Source organism: Melopsittacus undulatus, chromosome 4 (genome assembly GCF_012275295.1).
Source record: "Melopsittacus undulatus isolate bMelUnd1 chromosome 4, bMelUnd1.mat.Z, whole genome shotgun sequence".
Classification (NCBI taxonomy): Eukaryota; Metazoa; Chordata; class Aves; order Psittaciformes; family Psittaculidae; genus Melopsittacus; species Melopsittacus undulatus.
This window is the reverse complement of record NC_047530.1, coordinates 6,130,022-6,142,073: the sequence shown is the minus strand read 5'-3', so window position 1 is coordinate 6,142,073 and position 12,052 is coordinate 6,130,022. Positions and strand designations below refer to the sequence as shown.

Below are 12,052 nucleotides of genomic sequence, written 5' to 3'. Positions count from 1 at the left end.
TAAGCTGCTATAAGAAAGACATTTTTAAAGTCTCTCTCCACAGAGTACATGGATTTACAGGACTGAATTTGTTGTTAAGCCTTTCTGGAAACCTGCAATAGTGTGTTTCTCCACTTAGAGAGTTGATAATGGACACAAAACCATTCTTAAAGTCCATTTATTGCCTTCCAGTCTTATTTCTACAGAGGAGAGCTGTAAGAATGGCAAAGTCTTTTCCTGTAATCTAAATTTCTCCAACCCATATTAGAAATGTGATTTCAATACCTCTTGTCTACTGTGCATGGAGTAGACATTTTGTATGAGAGCTGTAGAAGATTTGGGGGTTGTGGATTACTCAGTTTATTTGTGATTCAAATGATGTGAATTTTGTCCAGAACTTGTAGATCTGCCACCTGAAGTGTGATGTTTTTATCACAGAACTGCTTGACAGCAGAAACAGTGTTGGTGTCTTCATCTGACAGCCATGATCTATGGATTCCTGATTTTCCCAGAGTTGTTTCTTTGCAACAAACATTGCAGCAAGTCCAAGCCTGACAAATATGCTGATTGGGATGACTGCTGTTGAGTAAACAGCTGGGAAAAATGCATATGTTAATGGAAATAACACACTGTTTTCCACTGTAGTTTGTACATGTTGCCAATATATTGGAAAATACAGTATTTTCTTCCCACATACTTGAGGATCTTACAGGTGAGCTGATACTTGGATGAGTCCAAACTCTCACAAGGAAATATAGGGAGGATAAAAAGATCGAGAAGCTTTTTGGATAAGCAGAACAATCTTGCAAGGCTTGTAGCTGAAGGAGTAAGAGAGCACTGAATATGAATATTGATGCTGCATGTGATAATATGCTCCACTCAGCAAACTTGTAATACTGTTTTGGTGTCAGAAACATCAAGAGAACTTGCCATAACATATGGCTGTTAGCACTTGATCTCAGCATCTTGGCAGGATAGGGTAGTTATCTGTAGATAACCCTTCACTTACACTGAGCTGAGTTGCAGTATGCAGCTTGGTATATGAAGAAAAGCAATCACAACTTTTATATGCAGTGTTGTCAGATTATGATGCTTCTAGTATGTATTCACTGGTGTAGTGGTGCTCTTTGCCCACTTCTTTCCTACACCTTTACATCATGGAAATTCCATACTTATTGATGGTCTGTCCGAATAGTTGCATCAGAAATGGACTGACTACCTTATGGAGACCTTATGTAGTTGAGTACATTTGTATTCATTCTTACAGCCTTGAATGTTGAAATGCAACACATTTGCTATGAAGTTGAGCGGCCTTAAAAGATGGTTAAAGCCAATTGCATGTTGGCAGTGTTGATAGCTAATAAAACTGAAGAACAGATGTTTGAAGTTTTCCCAAAGCCAAAGTCCAAAAACCTGGCAAATGGTACAAGCATTAGGATTATATATAACAGAGATAACTGTGTTTATGCTTTTTTACTCTGGGCTAAAGTTGAATGTACAATCTTCTGCCTAGTTTGAGATCATAACTTTAACATAAATCTGTTTCCAGTATTTTTATTGCTTTCCATCATAGTTGATAATATTACTAGTACAGGTTTGGAGATGTAGACATGGTCCCACCTGGGAGTTAAAATCAGACTTTTGTGACACTTCAGATGTTAAAATGTATTCTTGAAACAAGTTTGGATAATTTAGTGAGAGCGGGAAAAGGACAAAATCCGAGGAATTGCTGAAAATCAATCTCTCTGATCTCAGAAGGTAACGGAGAAGTAATTTTTCTTGGTTATGGACAGCTGTAATACAGTTTTTCTACTCCCCAGTCCATCCCACTGTCTGCCTTTGGCACTACACAAAACAGATATGCAAGTCATTGCTGTTCCTGAGTAGATCTTTAAGGAGCCTCCTGCATATGTGCTCTCTGTGGGTATTTTGCCATAACTCATTTCATCAGTTGGGTATTTCACAGTGCTCATCATATCCTTTTTGGGATGCCACAGAGTCCTTTGTTTCATTGTATGTTGTCCGTCAGTCTACTTGGTTTTAATATCTCTGGTGTTGGGTGGTTCCTGCCTTACCACTGTTTTTGCATTTCTGATCACAGATCTCTGCACTGTTTCAGTCTGTGTTCTTGCAGAAGGGAAAGGGCTCTCAAGCCAGAGTTGGTGAACTGTGGCAATGTTCTATTGTCCATCTTCCACTGAGAAAGCACAATATATATTCAACACTGAGATCTCTGTTTGACAATCATCCTTCCATCATCCTGGAAAACAGCTCGGCTGTTCTTGCTGAGTCATTGTTGGAATATATGATGGGGCTACAGAACTGATGGACGGGGGTAGAGCAGCTGATGTCATCTACATGGACTTGTGCAAAGCGTCTGACACTGTCCCACACAACATCCTTGTCTCTAAATTGGGGAGACATCAGTTTGATAGGTGGACCACTCGATGGATAAAGAACTGGCTGGATGACTGCACGCAAAGAGTTGTGGCCAAGGGCTCAATGTCCGGCTGGAGACCAGTAACAAGTGATGTCCGTCAGGGATCAGTGTTGGGACCAGATTTGTTCAACATCTATGTTGGTGACATAACAGTGGGATTGAGTGCGCCTTCAGCAAGTTTGCTGATGACACCAAGCTGTGTGATTTGGTTGATCCGCTGGAGGGAAGGAATGCCATCCAGAGGGACCTTGACACGCTTGTGAGGTGGGCTGATGCCAACCTCATGAAGTTTAACCATGCCAAGTGCAAGGTCCTACACCTGGGTTGGAGCAATCCCAGGCACAGCACAGGTTGGGAAGAGAATAGATTCAGAGCAGCCCTGCAGAGAAGGACTTGGGGGTGGTGGTTGATGAGAAAATGAACATGAGCCAGCTTCAGTGTACGCTTGCAGTCCAGAAAGCAGCCGTATCCTGGGCTGCATCAAAAGGAGCATGACCAGCAGGTCAAAGGAGGTGATCCTGCCCCTCTACTCTGCTCTTGTGAGACCTAACTTGGAGCATTGTGTGCAGTTCTGGTGTCCTCAGCATAAAAAGGACATGGAACTGTTGGAACAAGTCCAGAGGAGGCCATGAGGATGATCAGGGGCTGGAGCACCTCTCATATGAAGGCAGGCTGAGAAAGTTGGGGCTGTTGAGCCTGGAGAAGAGAAGGCTGTGTAGAGACCTTCCAGTATCTGAAGGGGGCCTACAGGGATGCTGGTGAGGGACTCTTCATTAGGGATTGTAGTGACAGGACAAGGGGTAACAGGTTGAAACTTAAACAGGGGAGGTTTAGATTGGATCTAAGGAAGAAGTTCTTTACTGTTAGGGTGGTGAGGCACTGGAATGGGTTGCCCAGGGAGGTTGTGAATGCTCCATCCCTGGCAGTGTTCAAGGCCAGGTTGGATGAAGCCTTGGGTGCCATGGTTTAGTGTGAGGTGTCCCTGCCCATGTCAGGGGGGTTGGAACTGGATGATCTTAAGGTCCTTTCCAACCCTAACCTATGATTCTATGAAAATGCAGAAGATAAATAGTGACATATCCACAGCAGATGTAGTTGGGACTATTTGCAGCCTTTTGCATACAATCTGCAGTGTATATATAAAGCAGTAATCTCTTTACATGCTTGGTCACATGTAAGGATTGGATTTCCTGCAGCTTCTGTATAAATGTTCTGAAGAAAACAGGTTTAGTCATGTGAAATTGGCACCTGGAATTCAGTAAAAATGCACTGGAGAATAGCAGCTTTGAAAAAACATAGGAAGTTTGGCACTTGCTGGTGTTTTTTCCCTTGTTAAATTGGAGGGGTTTTATTTTTAAGAATTACAAGGCTTACTTTTATCATTTTCTGTATGGATTTTTTTTAACATACTGTTTCTTCCAATGAAGTTTTCAGTGTCTCAAGCTGAGAAATGCTGTTGTATACATGATAGTAACAGAAAGGTGTAGTTATTGATGAGGTTAACTCATACAGTTCTGGTTTTAATGAAGCATTTTAGTGAGAGTCTAGGCTACTATATCTATGTAGGAAACCAGTTTTGGAGGCCGTCTTGGCTCCCATCTGTCTAAACTTCTAAGACTTTGTATTCAATTGAAATAAAGCAGTGTATGTTTCAGGAACACTGGGTTTTCCCCAGAGAGATCTTTAAGAAAAGATAGGTCAGAATAGAAGTTGGGGCTTTTTTGGTTTTGTGGTGTTGGAAGGACTTGTGTATTCATTCTTCATCTGTTAAATGTTGTGGTGTCCCACCAAATCTTGGGGAGCATTTCTAATTGCTTTGCTAAGAGTATGCATGCTTCAATATGGACAAGGCCAATGAATGCACATTTTTTCCTAAATTGGATGTGCCAAGCTGTAAAAATCGGCAAATGCCTGCAATGAGATATGATAAGATCCTGTAATAGGATTCCTTATCCTTTATAGGAGAAAATCCCTTCACCATGAACAGCAAACTGCTGAAAGTCTTGTATCTTGCCTAAAAAATGCATGGTTTTAAAACTTGGCTTATTTTCCTCTTCTTAAAAAAGAAAAGAAGTCAAGTTCCCAGAAATCTGGATGTCTTTGGAGAACCTGAGACTTTCTATGCAGTATAGAGTTGCAACCATAGAAATTCCAGACTAGATTAGCCTTGGAGACTTGCAGTAACCTCATGTCCTGCAAAATTAATCCTATTGCCTGTCTTCAATTCATTAGGCAAACTGTAGCTGGTCAACACTGTAGCCAAGCAGTTGTATTGAACACAGTGTGGTTTAGCTAAGCAACCTCTAAATACAGAGTTACCATTACTGTCAAAGTTTGAAGCTTCATCCATACAAAGGAATCTCAGCAAGGTTCATTTGTTGCAATGATGGAAATATTGGAAGCTACTCAGCCTTTGTGCTTTAATCTTGCCAAAGCAACTGAATAGGTGAGAGTATTAGTTGTAAGTGTTCCTTTCTTCTTCTGAAATCCTTCAGTCTAACCAAGATTGACGAGCAAATATGGGAGCTCCATTCATGGCACCAGTATTGAATCCATTAGGAGCAGTCAGAAAGTTATCTTTCAGTAGTTCTTGGATCATCACAGTCATAAGGTGATTGTGCTGCTTCCTTCTGAAATAATTAAAACTCTAACTTATAAAATATAAAACTGTCTTAGAATAAGAAGTACAGGAGACTACATGCAGTGGGGTGAGCAGGCCTTGAATCAGCTTGAATGAAGTTTGCCTTCATTGGCATTATGCTTTGATCTCAGCAGCACAAGATGGGTGCAGTTATTCAGTCACTTTCGAATTCATACTCCTCCTTCAGTGGACATTGACATTTTGGTATCAAAATCAGTATCCAGCCCATGTCAACTCCATAGCTACTTCTAGAGTTGCTGTTACTAGAGGAAATCCAAACACTGCCTTGTGTTGCTTGTGTTTTTAATAGTGTTTAGTGCTGTCTTCTTACATTTGCCACAGGCTCACTGTGCGCTTTCTGCAGCATCTTGCAGCTAGTGAATGAATTCCACAGTGTGCCAGAGAGGGCAAAAATATATCTGTAGGTTAATAAAGGAAGGCAAAGAATGGAGATCATGGCTCTATGATAATAAAGCCTATTGAGGACTTGAATCTCCCATACCCTCAGCATATAGGTTATACAGCAATTCAGTAGGGAATTTTCTTCTTGCCCCAAAATGTTGAGTTGGACCAGTTTGAACAAATGCTAAATATATTAGCTGGAGAGTTTGCAGCTTTTTTGGGGGTAGGTATAATTCCAGATTGTTTTATTTATTTTAGGTTTGGGGGGAAAGGGCAAGGGGTTTTTGTGGGAAGCTGGGTAGCAACTGGCAAGGATCTCCATAAACTCAGTTATAATGGTATTCATGCAGCTGTCTCTGTGGTGCACAACTCCCTGTGTTTTCTACTATAAAAAGTAAATCTCTCTTTATACCAGCAAGACCTTTCCAGCCTCATTGAAACCCCATGTGGCCTGAAATACCACCTGAGCAGCCTCAAAGAGCTAGTCCTGGGTGATTGATGCTTATCTCTGAAGGCTTCTTTACTTTTCCCTTAAGCACCTTGGAAGGCTTCTGCAGGGCTATTTACCATCTTCCATTGTATGCCCTTTCCCATCTTCCTGAATACTAGGTTTCCCAGCTCATAACTCTAAGAAGCAGCTTTATTTCAGAGCAGAAAGGGGCCCCAATATGTGGTCTATTATATCCATATCAGCTTGCTTACCCTTTTCAAACAGCTATTGTGTTTTAATAGGGCCCTGCCTGGCAGGGGGAGTCCTTAATTCCTACTATATAAGAATGGCCAGCTTGAGTTACAGCAAACTGCAGGATGCTGCTCTGATCAAAAGGCCTCTGTTTTTAGAGATCCCCCCCTGCCCCCATTTGCCTTTTTTGTTTTTAATCTTGGGCTAATAATTCAATGCAGTAAAGTCATTTTAGCTTTTGATTTGAAAGATTCAAGGTGTTAAATTACTGACCTAGCATAGGAAAAATTAAGAGGGGGGGACACACACACTCTAAAAAAGATAAAGGGTTTCTGGGTAATAAACAGCAAGCACAGCAACTCCTTTAATCCGTTCCTTTTCCACACTGTAGACTGGTCCCAGAGGGTTTGATTTGCTACAAAGCAACATAAGAAAGCTTGTTCCCTGCCTACACTGAGCTTTGTCACAGGTGCTGTGGTTCATTTCCTTTCAAACAGCACTTGGGATAATCTCTGTACCACCTGTATTAACGCTGCCATGAATACAGAGGTTGCTGGGCCCATACCAAGAAGCTTGAAAACAAATCATTAAAATCTGTGTCACTTCTTTCCCTCTTTCCACACCCTTCAGCTGAAATAAACTTGAGTGGGTGAGACAGAAAGGATCTCAGAAAATCCAGGCTGTTTGTGGTGTTACATCACCCAGTCTCGCCAGAATGTTGAGTGTTAATGATTTCCTATCTGCTTACTTGTTAAAAAAGGATTTTTCCTTAAAGCCAGTCATCAGGAATAACTTTCAGCATCTGTTTCATCTTAACACTACTAATGCATTTCAGAGGAAGTGCCTAAAAAGCACGGCTAATTTCATTAGAGGAAGATGGTGATTTCCTTGAGGCTGACTTCATTGTCCCAAATTTTAATATCTGTGGAATTTGTCAAAGCACTTGATAAAACAGCTTTGAAATCAGGAATGCTGATGCTTCTCTGCTGTCTTCAAAGAGGGAAACAGTCCCATGATTGGTGTGAATATTGCAAGTAGTGTAGTACACTGAAACCAGGAGGTGAAGAATAAAATTAAACTGCACTCCTGCAGCAGTAATTTATTCATCCCAGCAGTGAAACTGGGATTTGTTTTTCCTGATGGTGTATGTACAGTTATAAGCGTTCCCTCTTGGGCCTCATTCCAGGCAAGGTAAACCTCACTTTGCTGTTTCAGATCATAGCCTTGGGGTAAGTGGGATTGGTCACTTGGGGATGCTTTGTGTGTGGATGAGTTATTTAACAACAGAAACTGCCTGGGTTTTAAAGCCTTTTGAATGTCAGTATTTTCCATTGCTAGAGCTAATTCTTTGTTACCTATTGTACCACAGTCTCTAATCCTAATACTTCTGATTATCCCTACTTACTGTGCTTTGGTTCACACCATGAAGCAGTCTTGGAGCTTGTGACCCAAGTTCCTTTCAGATGGAGCTGAACTGGAAGATGTGTTCCAACTGCAAATGAGCATTCAGCCCATGGGACCAGCCTAGAGTTGATCCAGAGCGTATTTCAAGAGGAAATGAACCCTGAGATACCCATAATGTTGACATCTGGTCCTCTGCACTGTTTCTTTCTACAGATGTTTCAGTCAGTTTAGATGTAGTGTCCAATAGCAACTTTGCATTTGAGACTACCATAAGACACTTGATTCTGTTTTAATGACTTAGACACTTGTGTAACTGAGAAGTTGTGTGTGTGTGTGGGAAGTTGTTCACACTGGAAAAGCAGGATAAGCCTTCAAAGTGATTTGCTCCCTTCATCATGCTTTGATGGAAAATGCAAGCAGTAATGCTGGAAGTTAAGGAATAACAGTCCCATCTCCTTGTTTTCTGTTTAGTAGAGGAGGGGTCCTGTGAGCTCATTCACCTCTTTGCATGGTAACCAAAGGTGGCACCTGCTAGAGCGACAGCAGGGTCTTGGCAAGCTCTTCTGTCCTTCTTGGGGACTCAGGGCTCTCTCTGCATTGTGCACGTTTGGCTTTGCCCGAGTTCAGTAAGCAGAGGCTGACTGTAGTGGGTTTCAATTGGGATGTTACCATAGTATCCTGGGACTTGTACAGTCTATTTAGAAGTCCAAAGGTTTGAAAAGAGTGCTTGAAAGTTTCTGAACTCTGGCAAGCTGCCGAAACGTAATTACACAAAAGACAAAGCCTCACTGAAAGCAGCTCTGTTCAGGGAAGCAGCACCTGAGTGCTGGAGTTCCCAGCACAGCCGTTTCTGAGAGCTGGGGCTGTTCTAGCACAGTCTCCTCCCAAACCTTTTTTAGTGCCCCTCATGTGCATGTGCCATCCCACAAGCATGGACTGGGTGTGCTGCAAGAGGCAGCTTTCCCAGCAGTGGCATTGAAAGAGTTCTATGCTTTGGCTGCTCTGGGGCATGGAAAGGAGTGAAAAAGTGAGCATCTTGAAGTCCTTACTGCAAAAGCTGCTTTGGGTCTTCCCAGCAAGTGAGAACCTTGGTTTACTTTGCTTGTCTTTCTCCAGAATATTCTCTTGAGTGAAAGGGAAAAGTTCTTTTGTTAATGGAATATCCAGTTGCATAACAATCCTTGTGAAATAACCAATGAACATTCAGTTCAGTTTCTAGTCTCAGTTTCAGCAAGACAAATTAAAATCACGTCCTTAGTAACTTTTGTTAATGCTCTAATTTGCCTGCGCTATTCACTGGTAATGTAGAGGGCCAAGGCAATGCAATAGGAGGTTTGGAGGCTTACAGAGCTGTTGACAGCTTTCTTGAAGGAATCTCTTGCAGAGGGCTGCTCTAAATGCCCAAAACGGGGAAAGGAGAAGTTAACCAGAGAAATAAAAACTTATTTTCCCTTCTTCTGGGACAAGCTAATACCTTGTTGAGATACCCTGGTTCATTCAGAAGTCTTTCTCCTGCAGACATGCTGATGAACTCTGGCCACCAGTGAGAGGAGGACAGACAGAAGGAAGACTGAGCAATCCTAAGGGGAGAATCTCAGCAGCTGTTGAACTTGCTGGGAATGTTGAACGCTAAGTGTGTTGCTTTGCTGTTGATATCTTGTTTACTTAAGCCATTCCTCCGAGTCTGCAGCCTGTTTGCTTTTTGCATTCAAGAGAAACTGGAAAAGATGTCTGTTGGCACATATCTAAAAATCATACATAAAGTGTTGGTCATAATCCCTACATGCTGTTGGAATAACTGCAACAGCTTTGGGTTTTCACTGCTTCTGTAGCTTCCAGAAGGGTTTACCTGCAGTCCGTTACCACTGGCCACATTAATGGTAGCTATACCTCGAGAGAGTTGTTAAGGAAAATGTGACCAAGTTATTTTTGTGCCATTATAATCTACCCATGATAAAAGGAATTTCAAAATACACAGTTTGTTCAAAGTGTATACTGTTCCTATCTCTTGCAACAATCTTGACCCTGCCTGAAAACAGACCTGTTGATTTGTCCTTGGTCTGCTTGCTGGATAGCTCCGTGAAAGGCTGGCTCCTTCAAGCTGAACTTTTCCAGCTTATAAGAAGACATTTGTAAAGTAGTGTCTCTGAAATGCAGCACTGCAACTGGGATAAAATTCTGCCTCCCCTGCTTGCAGACTTGAGCTTTTGGGAGGAAAAATCCTTCCATTGTATAGTTAAACAAGATCTTATTGTGAGAAATGAGGAATGAAAGCAATATAGTACCTCGTTTACTCAACTAGCTGGCGGCACTTGGCTGTCAGCACATCCAGGTGTGCTGATGTTCCAACATATCCACCCACTCTTTTGACTGAGTAAGCAACAACAAATGATATCATACCCTTCTGCCTGCTAGCTTTAGAGCCATCCCATGCTGAAAATGCAAGTGACTGGAGTTTTCACTTATTAGAACTAAGGAGTAATATAGTAGCGCTGTCTGCTGTGAATTAATAGTATGTTAGCTTCATGTCTGGACCTTTCCATTACAGTTGTGCCAGGATCTGTTTCCAGAAGCTGCATGTGCTGAAGTTCTGAGCAACATAATTTGGTGCATTTAATTGTATGATTGTGCCTTCATCTTCTTTCTCTTCCTGAACATCTCTGTTACATATCTCCTCTTTCTAAAAGCTGCCTTCTCCTATTACACCACATTTCTTCTTTTTTTCATTCATATCCCTCTTTTCTCCATCAGCCTGTCAAATCATCAGCCAAACAATGCAAATTGGAAATGAAAAGTCTTGCAGGCTGTTTGGTTGGGATGAGAAGATATGAAATCCCATTTTCCAGCTTTGTCACAGGCATCTTGTGGGACTTTGTGCAAGTTACTTTCCCTTATTCTAAGCTCAGTCACTCTAAGGCAGTGAGCTACAGCAAGTTGTAATGAATGCTCTTTACTTACACGATAGTCAGGGGAGCCCTTTCCTGTAATCCTGGCATATTTTGATCAGGCATATGATTTATTTATTTAATCTTTTGGGACAATGGTTGAGTTTTCCTCTGGTTTATGCAGAACTGGTGCCCAAATAAGGTTTCATAAATACAAAATAATATATTTGTCCATGATATGTACAGAAAGAGTATTTCTAATTCCAGAATTCACAAGTCATGAGTATTTCTTAATCATAAGGTGATTGTACTTATTTGAGTTGCATTTCCTCCTGGATAGGCGGGCTAAAAGTAGTGTTCTGCACCTAGGTGTCAACACATGCCAAAAACCTCCATTTACTCTTATGTCTTTGAGAACCACGACACTAAAACCCAGGAACTGTGATTCTTTTCAGTGAAATTGAATTGGCTTCTCTCTGCAGCCCCCTCCCAGTTCTTACATGACTTTTTCATTTCACTCAGCTCTCTCTGGTATAATTCTTTTTGCCATGTCAGACCCTCTCCTATACGATGCAGGATCAAGTGGTTTAAGCTATTTATATTTAAAGAGATGATTTAAAATTGCAGACTGAGAGGGTTCACAGTGACCACTGGATTTTGTCTGTTGTGGAGATGCTGCCTATGGAGAGGTTCTGCTGTGATGAAAGTGAACTTCCATCTTTTCATTAATTCTCTCCTGTGCGGGGGAGTTAAGCTGCTGTCCCAAGTGAATGTTTTTAATGATCTCTCTGGAGTGTTTGAAGGCTTAGTCCCTCTTGCATGATGCAGAGTGAAATGCACAAAATCTATCTTTGAGGCAGCCCTGTCATTATACCTTTTGGTAGATCATGTTTGTATTTGCATTCCTATTGTTCTTGCATGTTGAGCTTTACCGTGCCCAAAGGAGAGCTGCTCACACTTCAGAGAAACCTTAGAAAAGGTTGTTTTCCATATGCTTGCTATATGAAGTTACCATAAAGTGCTTACAACTCAAATAAGAGAAATTTGTACTAAAATGCAAGAATGTGAATATTAAATTGACAATCCATCATAATGACCGTACTCTCTTCTAAATACACTAGTGCAAGGTGTTGTTTAGTGCAGTGTCCATCTGCTCTTCATGGCAACTGCAGCAGATTTTAATGATGCATATACATGCAATACATACAAGTTTCAGTGACCTTGAAATTAAATCTCAAGGCTTCTGAAGAGGATTTTTATTTATTTATTTATATATTTTCAGTGGTTTCACAGAAAACTGTGGTGAGAATAGCAGTAAAGTACCAACGGTATTAAAAGAAAGGGCATCTTCTGGTCAGATAAACAAGTTACTCTTGGCCAGCCATTTTCCAATGGGTTGGTTTCAAATCAGTGGCTCTTGGACACCCCTTGCTCTGGGATTCTTTAGAATGAATTTGACTTTCACAAACCTCTAATTCCTATAATTAAATTTCAGTGTGTGGTTTTTGCAGATGGTTTTCTCTCTAGAGAACAGATGGGTCTAAGCTTTGGAGATTGGGTTTCACAAAATGTAACTGCCAGTGGTTTTGTTGCCACTGCTCTAGCTGGCCCCAGAACAT

At 41.3% G+C, this 12,052-nt stretch overlaps 1 protein-coding gene across 2 annotated transcripts in view; it reads left to right on the top strand.

The window, feature by feature from the left end:
• Positions 1 to 12,052, top strand: part of CSTPP1 (centriolar satellite-associated tubulin polyglutamylase complex regulator 1) — an 86,445-nt gene that overhangs the window by 17,177 nt on the left and 57,216 nt on the right. The window lies entirely within an intron of this gene.